At 46.2% G+C, this 24,032-nt stretch overlaps 1 protein-coding gene across 5 annotated transcripts in view; it reads left to right on the plus strand.

The window, feature by feature from the left end:
- MCHR2 (melanin concentrating hormone receptor 2) overlaps nucleotides 1-24,032 on the plus strand; it is a 2,016,060-nt gene that overhangs the window by 482,090 nt on the left and 1,509,938 nt on the right. For all 5 annotated transcript variants that reach the window (XM_069606534.1, XM_069606536.1, XM_069606532.1 and 2 more), the window contains one exon: nucleotides 13,414-13,497. The gene's annotated coding sequence lies outside the window, so the exon portion shown is untranslated. The remainder of the gene's footprint in view (nucleotides 1-13,413; nucleotides 13,498-24,032) is intronic.

A 24,032-nucleotide genomic window follows, 5' to 3' on the forward strand; every position in this document is an offset into this window, starting at 1 on the left:
CCCGCTGCCTAAAGTATCCCAAAATTGGATGTAATTGAACTTCTGTGAGTGCCAAAGTCCACTATCCTTCCAAATGTATGGGTTTGGGCAGCTTCACAGTGAAGTTGGATATTTTGTTCCCTGGGAATGTTTCTGCGGGGCATTGTGGGGGAGCATAATGTAAAAAATGTGTAGACTCCATGACTTTACCTCTATAGACCCATGGCCTCTAGAGAGCTGGTGTCGACCCAACTGTTGAATTTCACAAGCCACCCCAGCCCTGCTACTAGTAATGACTTGTTCTATTCTATTAACTTTGTGATGTTTTTTGCTGGCTTTTTGGCTATCCTCCCTATAAAAACAGGTTGAACCACTTCCCCTAAGTAATCAATTAACCTGTATATGTAAAGACCTTCCAGGAGAGCCACTCATTCATGATAAAGATCTCATCACTGTAGTTCTGCTCATACTCCTTTGTAAAGATGGCATTGAGTTCTGAGATCTGCACATGATCACCTTTTATAAGGGGTGTTGGTGTATCCTCTTCAAACAGTCTTTTTGCATACAGGTTTTTCCAGACCTCCAACGAATTCTGGGGTATTACAGCTATGGGGTAGTTTTAATAGATCTATGATGTGTTTTGTTGCGCGACCTCTCGTACGACCGGGCCAGGCTTTCGACTGATCCTGCTGTTGCATGCCACACTGCTATCTGTGCTTCCCAGCATCAGAACAACTCCAAAAGTGGATCAAGTGTGCCCCAGACCCTCTTCTCGGGGTGGGAAGGCAAATTCCAGATCAGCACTTTGGGGCGGGGGTAAAGGAGGAGCTCACTGCCCCTGTACGTCCTTCAGTCCGGGAGCATGGGGAATAGATAGCTTTCCTCTGTTCATCCCCTGGTGGCCTCTATTTCTTACACTCTTAATACACTTTTTTGGACCTTTTTATTGGTTTAATGGTCTAGTTAACAATCTTACTTTTCCTTCCCCCCACTAGCCGCTTTGTTATTTGCTTTCTGAGTTTGTCTATAAAACATCTCCAGACTGGCTGTGAGTCTTTTTAAGAAGCCAAAACGGCTAATCTCCAGCCATCATTAAAGTTTTACTGTACAGATAATTTTTAAGACCTAGAAAATATTATCAAAAAACGTCTGGTCAAATAGGGTTAGCGAGGTAATGTGTTGCAGATTAAAATGCAGCTACAGAATTGCATCACCTGCCTCCACCCAACTTTCACATTTCCTCTCTGCTATTATTATTTCTAATCACAAAGAAATGCAACACCCAGTAGCTGTCACAGAATGATAATAACCTGCCTGCCTTCAATCATGTCTGGCATTTTTACCTTCCCTGGTAACTGAATCTTTTTTTTTCCATGTGTGTCTGGTATAAACGATGATCTCTGGGGGTCTCTCCCCTCTAGATATGCCTACAAGCAGATGGCATGTGTGATGCACACTCAGTTACAGCAAGTGAATGTAATCTTCTGCCTGAAACCAACTATTCGATATTTGCTTTGCTTGCCTTCTTTCTCATCACAGAAACATGTCTCACCCCAGTCCAAGAGAAAATTTCCCAGGCATGTCAAAATGGAATCTACTCTAATTGTTCCCGTAGCAATAATACATTAATTCTATAGGATATGACACAAAAAGCATTGCACTCCATCAGTGTTTGTGCGTTTCAAGACATTAGGAAACCTGCCATGCGTTAGTTCCTTATGGCAGTCCAGGAATTTCTTCTAGAGGCAGAAACATAAAAAAAACTCTAGCAATTAACACCAAATGAGTAATTGTACATCAATAATTTAGTTCAGGCATCATGAAAATGCTAGCTGACGAAGCTCCTGCTTAGAACCTGGCAACCCTTAGTGATTTGGTCTTAATAATATAGTGCATGCATATGCTCGTTCTCACCTTTCGCTTAGTTTTGCCAATATAGAGCAAATTACAGTGGCACCATAAAGCATACATCACATAAGTACTGTTACAATTGATCATTTATGTTGGGTGCAGGGCCACTGTAGACCTTCATCTTTTTTTTTTAACTTTTTTTTTATTGTATATGGTTACAGAAGAAAAAAATATAACCTTTCACAAGTTTCAAATTAAGTACATAATTTAGCAAAACAAAAAAGAAGAGAAGAAGAAAAAATAATACAGTTAATAAACAAAGCATTCACATCCAGACCAATTCCAACACAATTTACACAATCTTTAAAAGAATTTTACAGTTCTATTTTACAGTCCTCAAGCATCTTCACTACAGCAATCGTCTTTTGGTGTGAGTGACCATCAATCAAGCTTTCCGAAGAGCAGTCGTGTGCCCAGTATGTTGCATCGGACATGAATCTACTGAGAAATTGATGTCTAGAATTTCTCGTTCCCGCACACTCCGTCATCAGATGTTTGATTGATTGGTTTTCAGGCTTGGTGCATGACTGACAAAGGCTTATTGCAGAAGCTCCCAGGCCTCTTCTCGCCAATATTTCCCCCACATATAAGATGTTCAATCACAGTCTGAAAAACGTATTCCTTGTTCTCCAGTCTGGAAATTTTATTAGATATTTGCTGAGGAAACCCAATTTCCTTTCCGCTCTTTGTAGGGGATTTGGATAGGACCCTGATCTTATATTCTCAATGGTCCTAATCCAGTCCATTTCCTCCCATTCTTTTTTGGCCTTTAATGGATTTTCCTTGAGCAGTTTTGGGTCTATTTTCGCCCACTCCTGCCAAACCTTCGCCAGTGAATCAAGTCTGTCCAACTGGAAAGAATTGCCAACCTCATGATGTTTTCTCATATCTGTATAAAGGGATTGGTCTTGTGATGACATAATGCGGTGATGCAGGATCAACAGTTTCCAATATACTTGAGATTTTAATGATCTTAGGCCCAATTCAAACCTGATATTGTCCATCGATAAACTCATTGGTAGTCCCAAGGCATGTTTCCACACCAGGCCTTCCCATTTTTGCCAGGATGTGTTCCACAGTTGAGGTTTGGCTTCTAGCCCATATAATAGAACAGGAACGATTTTAGCCTGATAAAACTTGAGGATAGGTATGAATGAAAATTTACCGTATTTCCAAAGGATTCTTTTCAACTGAGCTGCAAGGGGTTTTATGTTTATCTCAAGGTCAGACTCTGCTTTACTTGATGCCGGTGTGGCATAGATTTTATAGCCCAGGTAAACCAAATCTTCTACCCTTTTGATAGCCTCCCCCCCCATCGACCAACCTGGAAATACAATTTTTTTATTCCTTTGCCTAAATACCAACACCCTTGATTTATTAGGATTCAGGGAGAGCCCGTTTACGGCTGCATAGTTGTGAATACCATTGAGTAGATGTTGTAATCCAATGGCTGTTTTATCTAAAACTACCACATCATCGGCGTAAGCCAGCCAGTGTATTTTCTTACCATTTAGGGAAGGACTGGCCAATGCCACAGTTGCTAGAAACTCCCCCATGTCCGAAGTATACAGGTTGAAGAATAACGGGGCCCCAAGACAACCCTGTCTGACCCCCCAGTTCACCAGTTAGACCTTCATCAACTTCATTAGATTTACAAGTGAATTTGCGAAAAGAACAATGTCCACGCGAAAAATGTCCAGTAATGAGTGGTAACCCACATGCTGAAGTGATACTACCACCAGGTTGACTGGCAGAACCCAACTTACTAATGTCTCTTTTAATAACCCTGCTATTAGTTGTCTGGTCATTTTTTAATGCAAAACGGGACATGAACGCTGGTTGTCCCCTCTTTTCAAAATCTTTGTTTACAATCAAAAGTATCTGCATTTAGAAGGTACTCGAAGTGCTGATAGACACTAACTGTTCATTCCTAGTACTCTTTATGCGTTATTCAAGTAGGATTTACAGTTTACTATTTAAGGCTTCTTTCTTTGCTTTTCTAAGCAATCTCACAGGATAAACTTTCTCTTCTAACTTTTTTGACAGCTTTTAAGAAACTTTCTCAAACTCAATTCTATCCGTGCTATTCATGTGGCATCTCAGAAACTCTCCAAAAGGCAGAAATTGAAGAAAATTGAACAGAGCATTTTTATCCATAGCTTTATTGTAAGTCTGATTAGCCTTGCCCAATGACACCTACACAATTGATGAGATTTAGAGTGGCGTGGCCCACAGTCTGCAGCAACACAGTCATAAGAAGACAACTAAACAAAGAATAAATCATAATCATAGGCATATGTTTACAAGCTTTGCTGTTTCGCATGTCGTGGCATTTGTGAACGCGTGGTGGTTGGGGTAAGTGCCCCTTCTATCTTGGGGACCGCATTGTAATTTTGCTTAATTTGGATATTTCAGTGGGCTAGTGCACCACAGCTTATCTCAGGGCTCCTAGGAAAACCGATTCCCAGCTTCTTCCCTTGGTGTCCTCCCGCCCGCCCACCGCAGCTGATTGGCCGCATAGGCCCTCTATAGACACTCACTCAGGGCAGCCTCTGCCTGGGCAGCCTTGGCTAATGGCCCAGAGGAAAGGGCAGCTCCTGCAGAAGCCGCTCCAGATCATATTTGGCAGTGTTCGCCAGTGGAGCCTGCAGCGCACCCATCAACCATCAGTGGCTGACAAGGTAAGCAAGGTCTGGGCAGGGGAAGAGCCATTAGTGCTCCCCATTAAATTGTCCCACCCCTGTTATTATCTAAAAGCTTGTAATCTGCTGCACGTAGCCCATGGTTGCATAGTAGTCATGTCTGGCATTTAAGCCAAGTGTTTTAGTGATCCATATCTGGCATCTAGGCCTATTTTGTTAGTTAGCCATATGGTATCTGGACCAGTTGGTTAGTTAGCCATATCTGGCATTTAGGCCTCTATCCAAGAATCTCGAATCTGGGTGTTTTGCATTTTCTGTTGTGCTTGACATTTAGGCATGTTGTTCCCCCCCAATACAGGAATCTCGAAAACAGGTGTTTTCCTTTTGCTGTTATATTTGAAATATAGGTGTTTTCCCCCTTTCTAGGAATCTAGGTGTGTTGCATTTGCTTTTGTGTTTGAAATGTAGGCATTATTCCCTCTGTCCAGGAATCTCAGATCTAGGTGTTATGCATTTGGTGTTATGTTTGAAATGTAGGCATTTTTCCCTCTGTCTGGGAATCTCGAAAATGGGTGTTTTGCATTTGCTGTTGTGTTAGCAATATAGGCATTTACTCCCTCTATCCAAGAATCTCGAATCTATGGGCCTCATTATGAGAATCCTGCTAAAAACAGGCCCATTACCGGCATGGAGTAAGTAGCAGGTCCATGCTCGTTTGATGCCGCTAATAGCGGCTGATTACAAGTGCGCGAGCACGCGCGAACCCCCATGCCGGTAATGGCCATACCGCCATGCTGCTAAAGGATATCCAACCCCCCGATAGCAGCATCACGGGACCCGCCGATACCTCCTCCGTCTAGGAGGCACCCTTTAATACCGACCCAGTAATAACATCATGCTAATACCGGGCTCGTAATACCGGACCCGGAAATAACGTCATTGCGACGGGACATGAACGTGCGGCCATCTTTAAAAACACAATCCATTGCAATCCTCCCAAACCACCAGTGTTGCACAAGAGGGACCAGGGCCTTTGAAAACAACATGTCTAAGGCAACCCGAAAATCCAACCCCCGCCTGCGCAAGAAGCGTTTCTCTGATGAGGAACTTAACATGTTGGCAGACACCCTTGCTGCACATGCTGATGAGATCAACACCCATAACCTCAAAAGGGAGGCGCACCAGAGGAAGGAGATAGGGGAGGAGGTAGCCCGCAAGGTGTCTGCAGTCGGCACCACCCCACGCACAGTCAAAGACTGCAAGAAAAGGTGGGATGACCTCCACCTTAGGGTCCGCAACATCCTGGCCAGCAATCAGAGGGAGTCCATGGCCACAGGCGGGGGTGCCCACTCCCCGATCAAACTAATGCACTGGGAGGAGACATGCAGTGCCACCATCGAGATGGAGTCTATCGAGGGCATTGGGGAGATGGAGACGGGTGCCGCAATTTCTGGAGATGGAGGTGAGTGACCCTGCAGACCCCAGTAGGGCAAACCATGATGTAGCACAAGTGATCTGGTATAGAGCCTAGGCAAGGCAATGCATGTCCCAACACACACACATCAACATATCCATGTCCAGATGGAGGCCCAAACCCTGCCACACTGAAATGCATGCTGAGTGCCAATCCCATTACCAACAGACAGCCAACACACAGGGACCATTCCCATGTCATACATCAAACAAACCCCAATACAACGGCATGCCACCTGGCATGCAGCATTGCCGAATTGAGACGTCACGGTTAATGCCAAAGTGCCCCCTTCAAACTACCCTGTGTGACACACCTGTAAGATATGAATGCATGATGAATGAAAAACTCCACAGCACCATCTAATGCATCTTGCATGTAACACCATCACTGATGCTCTGCATCTCTTCTCCCCCCCAGGCACCGATGGAGAAGATGGCAGTGAAGACCCAGCCACAAGGCCATCCAAGTCCCGGGCCAAACCACCTGCCACTGGCAAAACCACCTCCGGGGCAGCCTCGCGGCCATCCGTACAAGCCAGGGCGAGTGCACAGGCCAGGCCGGCCCATGAGGCACATGAGGGCCCCACAGCTACGGATGAGACTGGAATCACAGAGCTGCCAACAACTGTGGAAGGAGAGGCCAGTGGCACCCATTCTGCTGCAACAAGTTCCGTGGGTGAGGCAGCATCCACAGCCTCACTGAGTGACATTGACAAAAGGGCGGAGGAGTACGTGGACCAAGAAGGCTTAATCCATGTGGCATGTCCACACACCCCAAGCCCCCTTCCTCCTCCCAACCCCACACTCAGGCCACATTCTCCAGCCCCATTGCGGATCCTGCACTGCACAGTTCCGACCTCAGCACCACCCCCCAAGCCTGCCCTGCAATTGCACGCCCAGCCGCCGCTGTCAAGGATGGAGGCAAGGCAGGACTCCATGCTGGAACTTGTTCGCCAATATGTGGCTGACGGAGAGGACACAAGGCAAGAGATTGCGCAAGCTATTGCAGGGAACACTGCAGCCATAAATGCCTCTGCGGCCATGATGCGTGACAGTCTGGGGCCGTCACGCAGGTCCTGACCGCCATACTGCAACACATGCAGCAGCAACAACCGGCGCCAGCTGTGCCAATCAACATGCTAATACCGGGCTCGTAATACCGGACCCGGAAATAACGTCATTGCGACGGAACGGGACATGAACGTGCGGCCATCTTTAAAAACACAATCCATTGCAATCCTCCCAAACCACCAGTGTTGCACAAGAGGGACCAGGGCCTTTGAAAACAACATGTCTAAGGCAACCCGAAAATCCAACCCCCGCCTGCGCAAGAAGCGTTTCTCTGATGAGGAACTTAACATGTTGGCAGACACCCTTGCTGCACATGCTGATGAGATCAACACCCATAACCTCAAAAGGGAGGCGCACCAGAGGAAGGAGATAGGGGAGGAGGTAGCCCGCAAGGTGTCTGCAGTCGGCACCACCCCACGCACAGTCAAAGACTGCAAGAAAAGGTGGGATGACCTCCACCTTAGGGTCCGCAACATCCTGGCCAGCAATCAGAGGGAGTCCATGGCCACAGGCGGGGGTGCCCACTCCCCGATCAAACTAATGCACTGGGAGGAGACATGCAGTGCCACCATCGAGATGGAGTCTATCGAGGGCATTGGGGAGATGGAGACGGGTGCCGCAATTTCTGGAGATGGAGGTGAGTGACCCTGCAGACCCCAGTAGGGCAAACCATGATGTAGCACAAGTGATCTGGTATAGAGCCTAGGCAAGGCAATGCATGTCCCAACACACACATATACACCCCATCCTCCACACCCGCATCCTCTGCACCCTCCAGCCCGGTGTGACTAACAAGGCGGAGTGCGAGGCAGTCCGAAATGCTGCCCCCGGACACAAAGAAAGCACGAAAATAGTGTGGGTCAACAATGGGAGTGGGGGAGATGGTGTTGGTGGTGTATAGGTGGATAAGGGGGTGTTCATTGGGGGTATGGGGAGTTCATTGGGGGTATGGGGAGTTTATTGGGGGGTATCGGGAGTTTTGGTGTGTTGGGGGGAGGTGGGAGGGGGAGGGCATGTGAGTGGTTGAGGGGTGAGGCACTTTTCTGTAGTTTACATTAATACACCCGTTGTGTAAAAAATCATTTAATGCCCGGACATTTTTCATTTTGTATGTATTCATTTCAACTCCACACATACCCTGTGTGCATGTCGACATGGACCCAGTGCTCAGTGTAGCACTGACACATATCCATCAACGTTCCTGTGGTTCAGAAGTATTCGTAAATCCGTGATTGGCGTACAGCACGGCCATCTTGTGCCTCACGTACTGGCAGGGGTGCTGCTTCTCCTCCATCTTCATCCTCATCATCCTCACCCGGTGCATGCATGTCAATGGGCCTCATTACGACCCAGGCGGTAAGTTACCGCCTGGGTCGTACCTTTACCACCATGGCGTAAACTACGTTTACGCCATGGTGGTTGGCGGACTTACCGCCCCATTCCGAGGTCGGCGGGGCGGTAAGTCCCCAATCCCCATTTACCCTTCCCCATTCCCAATTTTGCCCCATAGGGCATAATGGGAGTGGGGAAGGCGTTAATTACGCCACCGTAAATTACGGTGGCGTAATTAACAACATGGTCCCTTAGCGCCATGGATTTTAACACCTGCTAAAAGCAGGTGTTAAATCCGCCATGGCGCTAAGGGACCTCGGAATAAGGCGGTAAGGGTCGGCGCTGTTTACGCTGCCGTAAACCCCTTACCGCCTGAGTCTTAATGAGGCCCAATGTCAGGTGGCAGTGGTACATTTCTCCGGATACACATGTTGTACAGCATGACACAGGCCAAGGTGATTTTTGCCACCTTCTCAGGCCTATAAAGGAGTGCTCTACCAGACCTGCTTAGGTGTCGGAACCGCACCTTCAACAGGCCAAAGTCCTGCTCAATCACGACACCGGTACGGGTATGAACCCGATTGTACTCCTCTTCATGGCTGTTATGCGGGTTCCGCACAGGGGTAAGTAGCCACGTCTTCAAGGGATATCCTCCATCACCTGCATGGGAGTACAAAGAGGTCTGTGTGAGTCATTCTGAGCTGCCACCTTCAGAATTCACAGCCATGGCCGTAACATTTTGCTGTTGACATGCACATGTCCCTGAACGTATGCGCAAAGATTATTTGGATGCATTGTGTACTGTATTATGGTCTACTAGTCTGGATGGCGTTGTACAGATGATGCAGGGTGATTACTTGCATGCTGATGCGGATGTACTGTGGATGCAGAACAATGTCTTGCCTCCCATGATTGCAGTGTATGCTACTCTGTGCATAATCACACTAGCCACAATGGCACAGTTGCAATCATGTTTGTTCATGCACTGCTTGACATACCCATGGTGGCCTGGTTGTGCGTCTTACATGTTGTCATTGATGTACGGCATTGGTCCAATGTGTGGCAGTGATGTGTCATGTTCGGGTTGGGAGGTTCAGGTCAGAAGTGTTTAGCTCTGATTGCATTGTCCACTCACCGCCCATTCCCACCCAGGTGGAGTATGCATCCCCCCCACATCACAACCCCAATGCACTGCCATGGGCCAGTCAGGCAACTCACCAAGCAGCCAGGCACGTCGTCCAGCATGTCGCTCCATGTGACGGGGTAGCGTGGAGTTACGCAGCACCATGGCATCATGTGTCGATCCGGGATATCGGGCGCAACAATGTGTGATGATCTTGCTGGAGTCACATACCATCTGCACATTGATGGAGTGGTATTGCTTGCGATTGCGGTGCACAGCCTCTATGGCATGAAGGACGACCAATTCGACATGGGTGCAGTCCAGGGCACCGACACAATTGGGCATGCCTGCCAGTGCATGGAAGCCTACTTTGGCAATCTCCTGGGCAGTCCGTGGTAGGGATTTGTGGGTGCTAGCGTGCTTCAGGAGGGCATCCAGCACTTGGGTCAGCATGCATGAAAAGAGTGGTTGTGATATACCATGCAGCTGGCCCACTGTGTGCTGGTAGGTGCCTGTGGCCAGGAAGTGGAGCACAGATACCACCTTTAGTAGTGGGGGGATGGCAGTGCGTATTTCAATGAGGCTGTAGATGTCATCATGTATCATGTCCACAATGGCGGTGATGGTGTCCCGTCCAACCGGTACAGGGTGTGGATCTGCTCAGTGGTTAGATTGAATGGACTGGGTCTGATGTGAGGGATTGGTGGCTGCCTATGAGGTACTACTGGCTGCACAGGTGGTAATTGCTGGGCCTGTCTCACCCTCCTTCTCCTCCTGCGTCTCCTCTGTGCTGCCTGTTGTTGTGGCTGTGGTTGTTGTTGTAGTTGGTGTTGTTGCTGTAGTGTAGCAGTATAGGTATGTCCTCCAGCCCCATGATTGCAACAGCTATTGGTATCATTTTGGTGTGGGAAGGGGTGTGGTGTGTGGCTGTACTCTTTTTATACTGGGACAGGCTCCATTGACTCCACCTGTGGTGATTGTGTGCACCTGTGGCAGTTGCCTTCACTGCAGGTTGCTGTTTATGGGTGGTCTGCGATGCCTGTATGGCCGCCGTAGTGCAGGCCCTATTTACTGCCTTTGGGATGCCGGTGTGTGCATGCCCGCGTAACTTGTGATGTCCTCCTATTACCGGCATCCCGGTATTTCCTCTGCGAAGGGGCGCGTGTACGCGCGTAAGCCGATATGAAGGGGCACGGTACGGGCAGTGGCGCTATTGGCAGGTTGTCGTGTCATAATGGCCCAGACCCGTTAACGATGCTGGTAATACCATTCCGCCTTCATATTTTCATTACCTCCATTCTCGTAATGAGGCCCAATGTGTTTTTTGCATTTACTTTTGTGATTGAAATGTAGGCATTTTTATCTCAATCCAGGAATCTCGAATCTGGGTTATTTGCATTTGCTGTTGTGCTAGCAATTTTGGCATTTAGAAGTGAGCCAAGTAGCCCTTCTGTGAAAATGGCATTTAGAAGTGTGACCAATTAGCCTCACTGTGAAAAACTGAATTTAGAAGTGTGCCCAATACCCCTTCTGGGAAAGTTGCATTTAGAAGTGTGCCCTGTAGCCCTTCTGTGAAAATGGCATTTAGAAGTGTGCCCAATTAGCCTTACTGTGAAAAACTGAATTTAGAAGTGTGCCCAATAGCCTCACTGTGAACATTGAATTTAGAAGTGTGACCAATTAGCCTCACTGTGAACAGTGAGGCCCAACAGCCTCACTATGAAAATTGAATTTAGAAGTGTGACCAATTAGCCTCACTGTGAAAATTGAATTAGCCTCACTGTGAAAATTGAATAGAGAAGTGTAACCAATAGCCTCACTGTGAAACTTGCAGTTAGAAGTGTGCCCAATAACCTGTGTGAAAGTTGCAATTAGAAGTGTGTCCAATAGCCTCGCTGTGAAAGCTGCTTCTAGAAGTGCGCTCAATAGCCCGTCTGGGAAAGTTGATTAATAAAGTGTGCCCAATAACCTCTCTGTGAAAGCTGCATTCAGAAGTGTGCCCAATAGCCTCTCCTGAAAGTTACATTTAGAAGTGTGCCCAATATCCTGTGAAAGTTGATTATAGAAGCATGCCCAATAGCCTCTCCGGGTAAGTTGCATTTAGAAGTGTGTCCAGTATTATCTGAGAAAGGTGCATTTAGAAGTGTGCCCAATAGTCACTCTGTGAATGTTGATTTTAGAAGTGTGCTTAATAGACTCTCTGAAAGTTGAATTAGAAGTGCACACAACATACCCTGTGGAAAGTTGCATCCAGTAATGTACCGAGTAGCCTCCCTGTGAAAGTTGCAACCAGAAATGTGCCCAATAGCTCTTCTGTGACAGTTGAATTTAGAAGTATGCCCAGTAGCCTCCCAGTGAAAGTTGCATTTAGAAAAGTGCTCAATAGCCTCTGTGCAAGAAGTTTATAGAAGTGTGCCCAAAGCCTCTCCGTGAAAGCTGATTATAGCCACTCTCACCCAGTGATATCACTGAATTTATAAAGTCCAATAAACCATAAGTCACACTTGAAACTACACCTAACAACTACTAAGTGACTCCATAGTTCGCCTTCGCTGAACTCTTTGATTCCTGGTTCCCAGACCCTCGCTTCCTCCCTCAATCTTTCCTTCCTCCTTATCCTGTCTTGAATCCCGGATCCCGTGTAACAAATACTAAGCATGAGTGCACCTACTCCACCAAAGTCTGTTGGAAACGAGCACCATGGACCTCCCCCACTTCCCGATCTGCCTTCCCTCCCGTCCCACCCCCCCCACCCATATCAACCCACCCTCCTTCGCATTCCCTACCATTCCCCTCTCCAAACACCAAGCCAGAGGGGCACGATGGCGTGCCAACCACCCTAAGACCACTCCTCCCCCGAACCCCACCACCGACCAGCCAAGGATAACCATGCCCGCTCCCATCACTATCATACCGGAGACATCCCGCCCTGCAAACATCCACCCTAACAACACTCCCCCTATGACACACTCTCTGGTTGATGGTTTAGACGCGATGAACCTCCAACCCCACATAAATGGCCCAACTCGCTATAAAGGACACACTCTTGATGCCATCTTTAGCTCCAACACCCGGATTCATTTAAACCCACCCACCCCTATCATCTGGTCCGATCACTTCATTCTCTCTTTCACCATTCACTCACCTGACCCCCTTCCCGTACTTGAATCCGAACCTCCGAATCGACGGAAATGCTGGAAAAAACTAATAATCGTGCTGGACCTAGCCGACGCCCTCTTCCAATCTCCACCACCTACCTGCCAACTCAATAAACAACTAACCCCTGACGCCTTCGACTTGTGGCTCAACGCATCTCTGATGCGGCTCACACCATCTTGCAAACCATCAACACTCCTTGGCCTTTTCCCCAAATGGTTCACTCCGGAGCTGAAGACCACTAAACAACTATATAAATACCTAGAACGTAAATGGCAGAATAACAAAACCCAGGAGAGCAAGGCCACCTTGGCCCGGCACCTCTATCAGTACAAGGCCGAAATCCGGAAAGCAAAAAAAGCCCACTACAATCCTAAACTGCAAATATCCAAGCAAAGAACTCCACAAAATCATCTCCGAATTCTCCAAACCCGCTTGCACCATGACCATCCCGACCGCCTCCCAATCACTGTGCGACTCACTCTCCCTCCACTTTTACACCACAGCTCTCGAAAGAACAAATACTCTAGCCACCAAACTAGCTCTCTTACACCCACCAGACAATACTCCCCACATACCGCCCAGTCCATCGGCTGCGACCTTGTAATAGTTTAGTTAAATGAACTTGAAGGACAAAAGAGTCTTAGCCAGAAAGTAGTTTGTTTGGACTAAAAGACAGCCCAATTCTTTTATTAACTGTTTCTCAATTTTTTTTCTTTTCTTTAGGTATACTGAAAAGGATACGTCTTTAGATTGTCTTTGAAAGTTCAAGGGAGAGGGTTTTCTTTGATGGCTGCAGGAAAACCACAGGTAAGTTCTTTATAGTCTTGAAATTGTTTATATTGTTCTTTGCTTTTTCTTTTCCCTTTTCTTCTTATTCTGAAATTCCTGTCAACCTCAGTTCTTCTCTATCCTTTCTTTAATAAAGATATTGTTTCCACTCTGTTAGTTTGTCACAAACGTTCATTCATTTGTCTCTAGAGTAGTTAGCCCTCTCCTGCAGCTTTCTGGGATTTTCTCTAATCCTGAACAAGATATTCTGTTGTGGAACATCAGCATTACTTGCCTCTGATTGCACGTTAATAAATGTTCAGAGAAGGTAATTCAACTTTTCCCTGTTAAATATGACATCCTTTAAATATACATTTTGTTCCATCCCTCGGTTTCAGCATCAAATTTCACTTCGGCCGTACACTCCATAAGTGTGGGTCTTACACCCTTAACAGTCTTTAGCTCAGAGCACTTTTTACTCCGTTTCTGAACAGTTGAGAGAAAACCCCGCTCCTACCTTCCTGTTCACTCGGTAACACATTGCAGGCGTTTTTCAGCGGCTAACCGGGTCCCGCTGTGATGCTGGTTTCAGCCTTACTTCTGGGGTAACTTCGCTTGGATGTACGGCGCAACAGCGCTGCTGCTTCCAAACCTCATAAAGACGTGCACGGTCGTCTTATATGTTTCGCGTTTCCTCTCGTCATGGAGCGCAACGGCGCCAGCTCCTCATTAAACTCACAGGGCAACAACGGTCACCTCTTCTCTTCCGACGTCCGGCTGAGTGCAACGGCGCTGCCGCTCCGGATACATACACGGCGACAACGTTCGCCTTTGTTGTTCTCACAGGACAACCTTCCTCAAAAAGCACAACGGCGCAACTCCCACAACGATGTCGGTTTACTCCTCACCCTTCGCTTCCATCAATACGCCCACATCAAACCGTCTTCTCCGGACTCCTCCTCCTCCGCCTCCTAGCAACGAGATAAACATCAACAAAGGACCGTCAACAACCGTAACTCTTTCAGGGATTGGTCAATTAACCTGTCAGTCTTTCTCTCTAGCCGGCAAGCAAACTTAACCCTTTGTTGCCCTGTTTGACCTGATATTGCCAGAGCCCTTGCCTGATTGCATCTCTGCTGTTTCCTTTACATCAGATTTGTCACAGACCTCTACACAACCAACGTTTGAATCCTTTAACCCAATATCCCCAGAGCAATTTCTCAAACTTCTATCCGCCCGCAAACCATCTGGCTCTCCGCTGAACCCTTGCCCAGCCACAACCCTCAAAGAAATTTTCGCTTCCACCTGCGCAGGAGAACATGCAAGATCCATTATAAATGCCTCCGTATCCTCTGGTATCTTTCCCGACGCATTCAAAACGGTTCATGTCAAACCTCTAATTAAAAAACCTTTGCTCGACCCTCTCGAGCCCAAAAACTACCGCCCCATCTCAAACACCAGGTACCTTGCCAAACTCATTGACCGAACCGCCTACTCCCAACTAAATGCCTTTGTCGAAGCCAACAACCTCCTTCATCCCACACAATCAGGTTTCAGAGCCCGTCACGGAACTGAAACCACCCTAACCTCAATCTGGGGTGACCTTAAAATGAGAGTAGTCTCCGCGGGATGCGCTGCACTAATCCTTCTTGACCTATCCGCTGCCTTTGACACAATCAATCACTCAATCCTCCTAGACCGCCTCCACTCCCTAGGATACCGTGGAACCGCTCTTAAGTGGATAGCTTCATTTCTCAAAGATAGGTACCAAATAACGACTCTCCACCTATTCCTCCCAAGCCAGACCAGTTGACACAGGAATCCCACAAGGAGCATGCCTATCAGCTCTCCTATTCAATCTCTACTTGACCACCCTCCCACCGATAATTTGTTCACACAACATCCTGTGCTACAACTACCCTGACGACACTCAACTTTTTTTAAAACTCCTGAACTCGAAACCCAACTCCCGACCTGGCCTCCTGCCTCCTTGACACAGAACTCTGGATGTCCCAAAGCCACCTCTTGCTAAACCCCTCCAAAACGGAAATCATGGTATGTGGCAACTTCTTCCGCACCCGCTTCCCTGGCCATCCGCCATGGGCAACTCACCGACCCCCTCCAACTCAGTGAAAAATCTTGGATACACCCTTGACTCTGATCTAACACTCTCGCGCCAAGTCAACAACATCTCAAAGTCCTGCCACTACCACCTTAAAACCCTTAGGCGCATCTTTCCATATCTCTCCTTTCCCAACAGACTCTCCGCAGTCCAATCATTCGTTATATCAAGACTGGACTACGCAAACCCCCCATACCTCGGAGTCCACGCGTACCAACTGAATAAACTCCAAAGGGCACAACATTTGGCTGCCAAATTGCTACTTTCGCTCGGCATGAGAGACCACATCTCCCCAGCTCTTAAAATGCTGCACTGGCTTCCAGTAGCCCGAAGGGTGACCTTCAAAACCTTATGCATCTCCCATCGAGCAATGCAAAAAACCGGTCCTCAATATCTTCAAGACAAGCTAAAACCCTACCAACCCCCTCGCACCCTAAGATCAAGCTCAGCCGGCCTCCTAGTCATACCTAAGACAAACTCAGACAGGTTAGGAGGATCATCTTTCTCAACCTTGGCCCCCACGCTGTGGAACTCACTCCCACCCCACATCCGCCTAACGGAGGATTTAGCGTCTTTCTGCAAACTGCTGAAAACCTGGCTCTTCCCCTAAAACCTACCGGGAACCTACCGGGAACCAAACTAACCCAAACAGACTCACAGCATCTCAATGACACCAATCCAACAAACAGCTAATAACCCCTAATATAAACTAGAAGGACAAACAGAATTAAACAAAGTAGATAATAGCAGTGAAATGGCTAGAAAGTGTAAATCATACGGAATCCGTAACAAAAATTAAACTCCTAAAATAGACAGAATGCATGTGGAGTGAATGAAGTGAATAGCGTGGATGAAATAATTAGAATGGATGAAGCAGGTCGAACAGATGAATGCACTGAGTGGAAGAATGTATGAATAGAAGAACAGATAACTATATAGTTCAAATGAGTGTGGAAATTGAATGAATATGAATGAATTGAATGAATATGTAGATCGGATGAGTGTATAGAATGGATAATCATGTTTAATGGATACGTATGTAGAGCGGACGAGCGTGTAGCGCAGACGAGTGCGTAAATACAGAGAAGCGAGTAGAACGCAGGAATGCATAAACCTGATGAATGTGCAGAACCGATGAGCATAATCCAGATGAGTGTGTACAACAGATGAGTATGTGGAGCGGATGAGTATGTAGAGCGCACGAGTGTGGATAGCGGATGAATACGGTAGTGCGGAAGAGTGTAGACTACCGGAGCAGATGAATGTACAGACCAGGCGAACGTATAGAACGGATGGGTGCATAGAGCACATGAGTGTATAAGGCCGATAAGTGTATAAGGCCGATGAGTGTATAGAGCGAGGTGTGTATATGGAGCGGAGGTGTGTATATGGAGCGGAGGTGTGTATATAGAGCGGAGGGGTGCATGGAGCGCAGGGGTGTATGGAGCGGAGGGGTGTATGGAGCGGAGGAGTTTATGAAGAGGATGAATATGCAGAGCAGATGAAGGTCTAGAACAGATGAGTGTAGAGATGAATATATAGAACAGGATATTACTGTTGGAAGCGTGAAAAACACAAGTACCTAAAACGGATGAGCGCGTGGAGGGGATGAGCGCGTGGAGGGGATGAGCGTGTAGAGGGGATGAGTGCGTAGAGGGGGTGTGTGCGTAGAGGGGGTGAGCGCGTATAACAGGTGAATGCATAGTAAAGCAAAGGAGTACCTGGAGCGAACGAGTGCTTGGAGCGATCGTATAGACTGAGTGAACTGACGTGTTGTGTAGATCAGATGAGTACGTAGAACGAACGAGCACAGATGCATCCAGTACTGATGAGTACATAGAATGGATGAATACATAGAGCTACTGAATGCATAGACCAAGAAGCAGACAGGAGTGCATGTGTGGGGCAGACAAGACTGCATGTGTGGGGCAGACAAGACTGCATGTGTGGGGCAGACAAGACTGCATGTGTGGGGCGGACAAGACTGCATGTGTGGGGCGGACAAGACTGCATGCGTGGGGTGGACAGGATGGCATGTGTGGGGCGGACAGTAGGGCATGCGTGGGGCGGACAGTAGGGCATGCGTGGGGCAGACAGTAGGGCATGCGTGGGGCGGACAAGAGCGCATGCGCGGGGCAGACTAGAGCATGCGGGGCAGACTAGAGCATGCGGGGCAGACCGGAGTATTGGACCAGACTGGAGTGTACGAGTGGATAGGAGTGCACGCTACGGACTGGAGCACATAGAATTGCGTGATGTATATAGTATGGTCTGGAATGCAGAGAACGTTGAATGAGCATATAACCCATCATATCACACCACCACGTTTACTCTCTCCTTTACATCACCACTCAACTAGAACACAGAGATACTATGACACCATTCGGTATAACTGTTCTCATACCAACACTGCTGGTTTCACACCCCCCAGCCAGGCGTTCTCCTCAGGCCTAGCGCAGCCACAACCGCTCTGGATAAAAACCTACGAGAACGAACACATTCTCCTGATGATCTCTCAACCACCACACCTACCGCTAAGAAGCAGCTATTACACGAATACCGCATGAGCTGCACACATACCCGGTGCTCACATGCACCTTTGACTCTCTCTACTCTCTCTACTGATCTGAACTTCGGTCCCAAGGGCGTTCAACCTACCAGTGCCTTCAGACCATACCAATGGTATTTAAGGCGCTATATAAGTGCAAAATAACATAACATAACATTCTTCCCTCCATCAAATAATCTAGACATCCTCCCCTCCATCCAGTACCATGCTCCTGGCTCCAGGTGCTCCACCACCTCTGCTGGGTTTAGTTCGAGCTGCTCCCTAGCATTACAACTGTGCTCTGAGTGAAACAACAGCAGAACCAAGTCTCTGCACAGTAGGAGAGCGCAACCTAAGGTGTTCCGCCACCCCACAAAACTCAAAATATAGGGGTAGCTAGGGATTGTTAGCGGGAAGGAGAAAGGCAGCCACAAATTGGCAGCATTCTACTAAACCAAGGACCGTAGACCTCATTTAGAAAGCCCAAAGGATAAGGACACCTAAGGTGTGCACCCAGGAAGCACCCTCCACCTCTGCCTTAAATTCCCCACCCTACCCAATATGCTAGCTGTTAGACAGTAAGAGCCCCCCCCACCCATGCCGCCACAACCATAACCACAGACCAAAAAACCCACAAAGAAACTAAAAGATGACTACAACCCCAATGAAACTCAGGAAAGTGTTGCCGACGGGCAAGAACCCCTGCGACCCAAACACAATAATGCAAACTCATTAAACTAGAAGAATTCCCAATGACCACAATATGCCATGACACCGAACAGCACATTGCAAATGAAAACTAGAAGAAAGAATAATTCAAATGGGACCACACCATAGCACTACACCAAACAAACACAGACACAGAAACAGACACACATTGGTTAACACCATACCATGCAATGGAGTACCCACCAGAATAACTTAAGACCACCAACAATGCTACACCCTCCAGCAAGATACCAGGACTGCAAAGGAAAAGACCAGAAACATCCAGAAGAAATAAGAGGGAAAAAGCCACCCTCACTCCATATATCACCAAACTCTAAGGCACCAATAGCAGCGGCAACGAGATACACAAGAGGAACCAGAAGAAGTCAGGAACCCAATACGAAACCTAGCCCATCTACTCAATGACGAAACAGATCCTACTGAACACACCTCACATCTGGAGAGTAACAAAGAAACTCGCTAACAAGACCACCATAAGAAGAAACCAAGAACAAAACAAAGCAATATTAAGAAAATACAGTTCAATCTAATCAACACAAGATCAATGTCCAAACATGCTACAGAGATCTACGATCATCTCTACGATGGTGGAATAGACATCTTTTTTTTTATTTATTTGTTTTGGTTTTAAAAATCAAAACCTTTACAAAATACAACATCAAAAGATATCCGCAAAAGGGTAGAAAGCAAAAGAAAAGGAAAAGAAAAAAAGAAAAAAGCAAAAGGAAAAAGAAATATAAAAATATGAAAAAAAGCAAGAAGCAGAAAAGAATGGAAACCAGAGGGCCACGGGGGGAAACAGTCAACATAACAGCAGTCTTTTCATGATGCAGCTGTCTTCTTTTACATTATGATGGAGCTTATTTTCAAGACTTGTACTGTTGTTGCTGTTAGCATAGTCTCTTGTCTGGCTATCATTCTGTCCCAAAAAAACTGTGATATTAAGCTCTCCTTTTTAGCCGGAAATCTCCTAAATAACAACAATATGTCATCCCAGGTCCTATCGCACTCCATTAGTAAGTGTCTTATTGATTGTTTACTGGGAGATTCGCATTGTCCACAGAGTTTTTTTGCCTGGTCCCCCTGGTTCCTTCTTGCCAATATTTCACCGATGTTAGCGACATTTAGTCTAGTCTCAAAACGTTATCTTTTTTAGCAACTTTAATAATAGATTTGGGGGATTAAGGGATCTCACGCTGGCAATTGTGTCTATCCAGTCCCATGATTCTAGTGATTTTTTCACTTTCAAGGGGTTTGACACTAGGGTTTCCGAGCTCAACTCGAGCCTATTTAGGATTCCTCTCGTTTTCTTCTCCAAACTCAGAAGTATCTGGGATCTCGAGTTTTTAAGGTGCTCATTCACCTCAAAGAAAGAGGAATCCTTCTCTGCCGTGATGATTTCACAATATAATGGGATTAGCTTCCAATCTGCTTGGCACCCTAATGAAACTAGACCCAGTTCAAAACGTAGGCTCGAGATTGGGGTGCACATTGGGAGAGCCAAAGTTTTTTTCCAAAGTAGTCCCTCTAGTTTGTTCCAATTTGTGTGCCATAATAGTGGTTTTGCTTCTAAGCCATAAAGTAGAACTGGGACTGCTTTAGCCATGTAAAATCTAATTAGGGGTAAGATGGAGAATTTGCAATACTTTTCATTCAGTTTTTTCATTTGCAGTATTGTTTGTACAACTTTCTCCATGATTTCCCTGTTAACTTTATTATTTGCAGGAGAGGCACAACTCTTGTAATCCAGATATATGAGTTCTTCGACACGGGGGATGGTTTTCCCGTCCAAAAACCAATTTCCATATCCAAATTTCTTTTTGGATGTTTAAAGATTAGGATTTTGGATTTCGAGGGGTTCATTGTAAGCCCATTTAGGCTGGCATACTCCCCGAGCTTATCTAGGAGACATTGAAGGCCCACTGCAGACCTATCCAGTAACACAATGTCATCAGCGTAGGCCAGCCAGTGCAACCTCCTTCCATTTATCACTGGACTAACCAACGCTGAAGAGAACAGAAAGTATCCTAGGTCTGAAAGAAAGAGGTTAAAGAACAACAGTGCACCCATGCAGCCTTGCCTTACTCCTCTAAAGACCTGTATTAATTCGGACAGATGACCTTGTTCGTCCAGCCGCAGTCTTAAGGTGGTGTTTCTATGCAGATCAATTAACATTGCTAACAGGGAGTCTGGAATCCCCCAGCTGTGTACTTTTCGCCAGAGCAGGGATCTATCCACGTGATCGAAAGATTTGCATAGATCTCCTCAAGCCCCATAAAGAGGTGTGTCCAATTTCTCCTTTGTCTTTTCGCTTAGCAGATTTAAGATTAAGCCATGGAGATTAGTGGGCAATCCTTTTCGACACCCTGTTTGATAGCATGATCGGATCTGCCTTGACTCCACCCAGTGTGTTAACTCTCTCAGAAGTAGCTGCATGAAGAGCCTGCTGGCAATGTCAAGGAGGGCAATTGGGTGATAGTTCTCAGGGCTTAGCAGGTCGCCCCCCTTGAAGAATGGAATGACAAGCGCATTCTTCCACGAAGGAGGAAATATGCGGGTCTTCAAAATTTCTCGAAAGAGGAGGTTCAGGATCTCTGCCCAAAGTTTAGATTGTTTCTCAAAACCTGGTAGGTTAAACCATTTGGGCCTGCAGCTTTAGATGTGAATATTAGTTCGAGAATATCGTTTTCATCGAAAGAAAGAGACCAGGGAGAATCCCTGACCATAAGAAATTCCGATGACCCTTGAGGTTTGAAGTTTTCAGAAAGATATTCCACCCATTCTGATTCCTGGACTAGATTACACAGAGAGCTGTTAATACCTGTTTCTAGTTGACCCAACACTGCCCAGAAATTTCTGGAGTTATTTGCATTTAGAAGATGCAACATTTGTTCTCCATCTTGTTGCATCCTTAGGTGCCTCTGATTTCTTGACCAGTTCCTATAGGACTGCTTTGCCTTTTTTAACTCATAATAGAGGGTGAACTGGTCGCTAATCTCTTTTTTTAAATTGCGCATGGTGCATCTAAGTTCCCTTTTTTTCCTTTGGGTTTCTTCATTAAAGATGTGAAGATGTTCTTGTTTCGGGATTGCACCTATCTTGCTTGGTGGATGAATAGACCAGATGAATATTCCAAATTTCTCTGGGTGAGATTCTTCCTTCCAGGTTGTGCTCGAGATTTCTCCTAGTTTTTTATTTAGGGTTCCCCTGCTTGCTTATATTTTATCACTTTTTTATCACAGTTTGTCTCCGCTCCTAATTTTAGGATTATTTGAGAGATGATCTTGGGGAGTTTTGACATACGATTTACATTTATGCTTGCGCTTTGAACAGAGCTTAAATCTGGCTTTTGTGTTTCACCAACTGGGCCCCCTATATTGACACCTTCCCTTTCCACAAGACTTCTCATATTTGGGGAATTTCTTGGTTGATCGTCTTCCATAGTATCAAAAACCATGAGGCCTACCAGGCCCAATTCATTCCTGTTGTTAAGGATTGCTTGCTTTGCTCTTCGCGACTTCAGGCCAATTTCCACAAAATGTCGGTCTTTTTTAAGTGGAAATTTTACATATTTAATATCTTCACTTGCAAAAAGATACAAATTTAGGACCTTGTTAAGGTAAGATAATATCACTATTCTGCAGAGAGATTTATTTTTGCTGTTACAGGCCTGCGTTAGCCAGACTTTTGGTATTGTATAGTCTGCCACTTCTAAGATCTTTGTTTCTGCCAATGCTTTACTGATGATTGGTTCTGGCTCCTCCATTGGGCTCCTTCCACATATAATCTCCAGTTCTCTGCATTTTCCCAAGCCATTCCATGTGTCCTTGGCCTTCTTGTGTAGTTTGTTTGGGGAGGCTGATACCAGAAAGGGGTGCAGTTTTCTCAATCTGTTTTAAGAAGATTGGTGCCAGTTTCATAGGTATCTTTGAGGTCTCCCTTACAGTTTCCAGTTCTGGGAGTATTTTTTGATCCCTGATTTGTTTTTTTTCTAAAAATATTGGGGCTATTTTGATACTTGCTTGACCTTTCCCGCAGTTTTGTTTGCTTATGATCTTTGGGGAGGAGTCCAGCGGGTCAGTTTGAAGGCCAATATTGATCTTTGGATCTTCTTTTTTTTTGGGGGGCCTGCTATTTTCCTCGTTTGGTGGGTCTTTTTCCCAGTTTTTTTAGATGGAAGCTCGTTTGGCCTTATTTTGAATGTTGTTTATTGTTATTTCATAGTAAGATGCAGTTAAAGTATTGATGGTTATAGAATGTGGTATGAGAATGTTTAGAGAACTCTAGAATGAAGGGTTACTCACTTGGTGAAGATATGGTTGACATATGCCTGGCTCTGGAGTATTTAATGAGAAATTGACATGACTATAACAAATTTCACCCGCGCTCTGGGGAGGTTCTGATGGAACAGAAACTGGAGAAGTAGCTTCAACAGGCTCGCTTCCACTGGTAATGACAGTTTTTTTCAAAAACAGGTTTACTCCTGTTTTCTTTACACAGTGATCATTTTGCTTTTTTGGCTTTTTCTGCAACCTTTTTACTTGTGGGAGGGGTGTTCTTGACCGGGTTCTGCCTGCTTTTTTCCGTTTTGTCCTTCTTCTACCTTTATAGTTTTGACAGGATGTTGAAATCCAGGTACCATCTGTGGGAACAGTCACTTGGATGGTTTTTTCCTCACTCAACACAGGTTTATCTATGACCACCACATCGTCCTCAACAACCACATTTGCTAGCCTCCAAAATTCTTATAATATTGATTCAGATAAAGGAGTGTCATCAAATGAAGGGTTGGCATCTAAACCCTCTTCACTAGGAGTATGTCTGGGGTTTGATGATTGTTGGACATTCACTGAGAGTTCTTTGATAAGCTTGTGTGTGGTGCCATTGTCCTTTTTCCCTGCCTTGAGTAGATGGTAAATGTGGGTGATGTCAAGCCCTTGTTTCACCCCTTCCAGTTGAGTTTCCTTGAGGGTGGGAATCAGGATACTTTTCATTACAGTGCTAAGGCCCACTATTGCTGATTCACTTTTGGCTGTCTCATTTGTTAATTCTAACAGGACGTCAGCTTTTGCTTGCACTTCCATTTTTAGTAGTTTGAATACTGAGACTGGTGAATTTAGCACAAAACATAGTGCCAACAGTGTGCTTTCACTCGCTTGCTGAAGAGTGCTTTGT

This window comes from Ambystoma mexicanum, chromosome 4p (assembly GCF_040938575.1).
Source record: "Ambystoma mexicanum isolate Mex_15411 chromosome 4p, UKY_AmexF1_1, whole genome shotgun sequence".
Lineage (NCBI taxonomy): Eukaryota > Metazoa > Chordata > Amphibia > Caudata > Ambystomatidae > Ambystoma > Ambystoma mexicanum.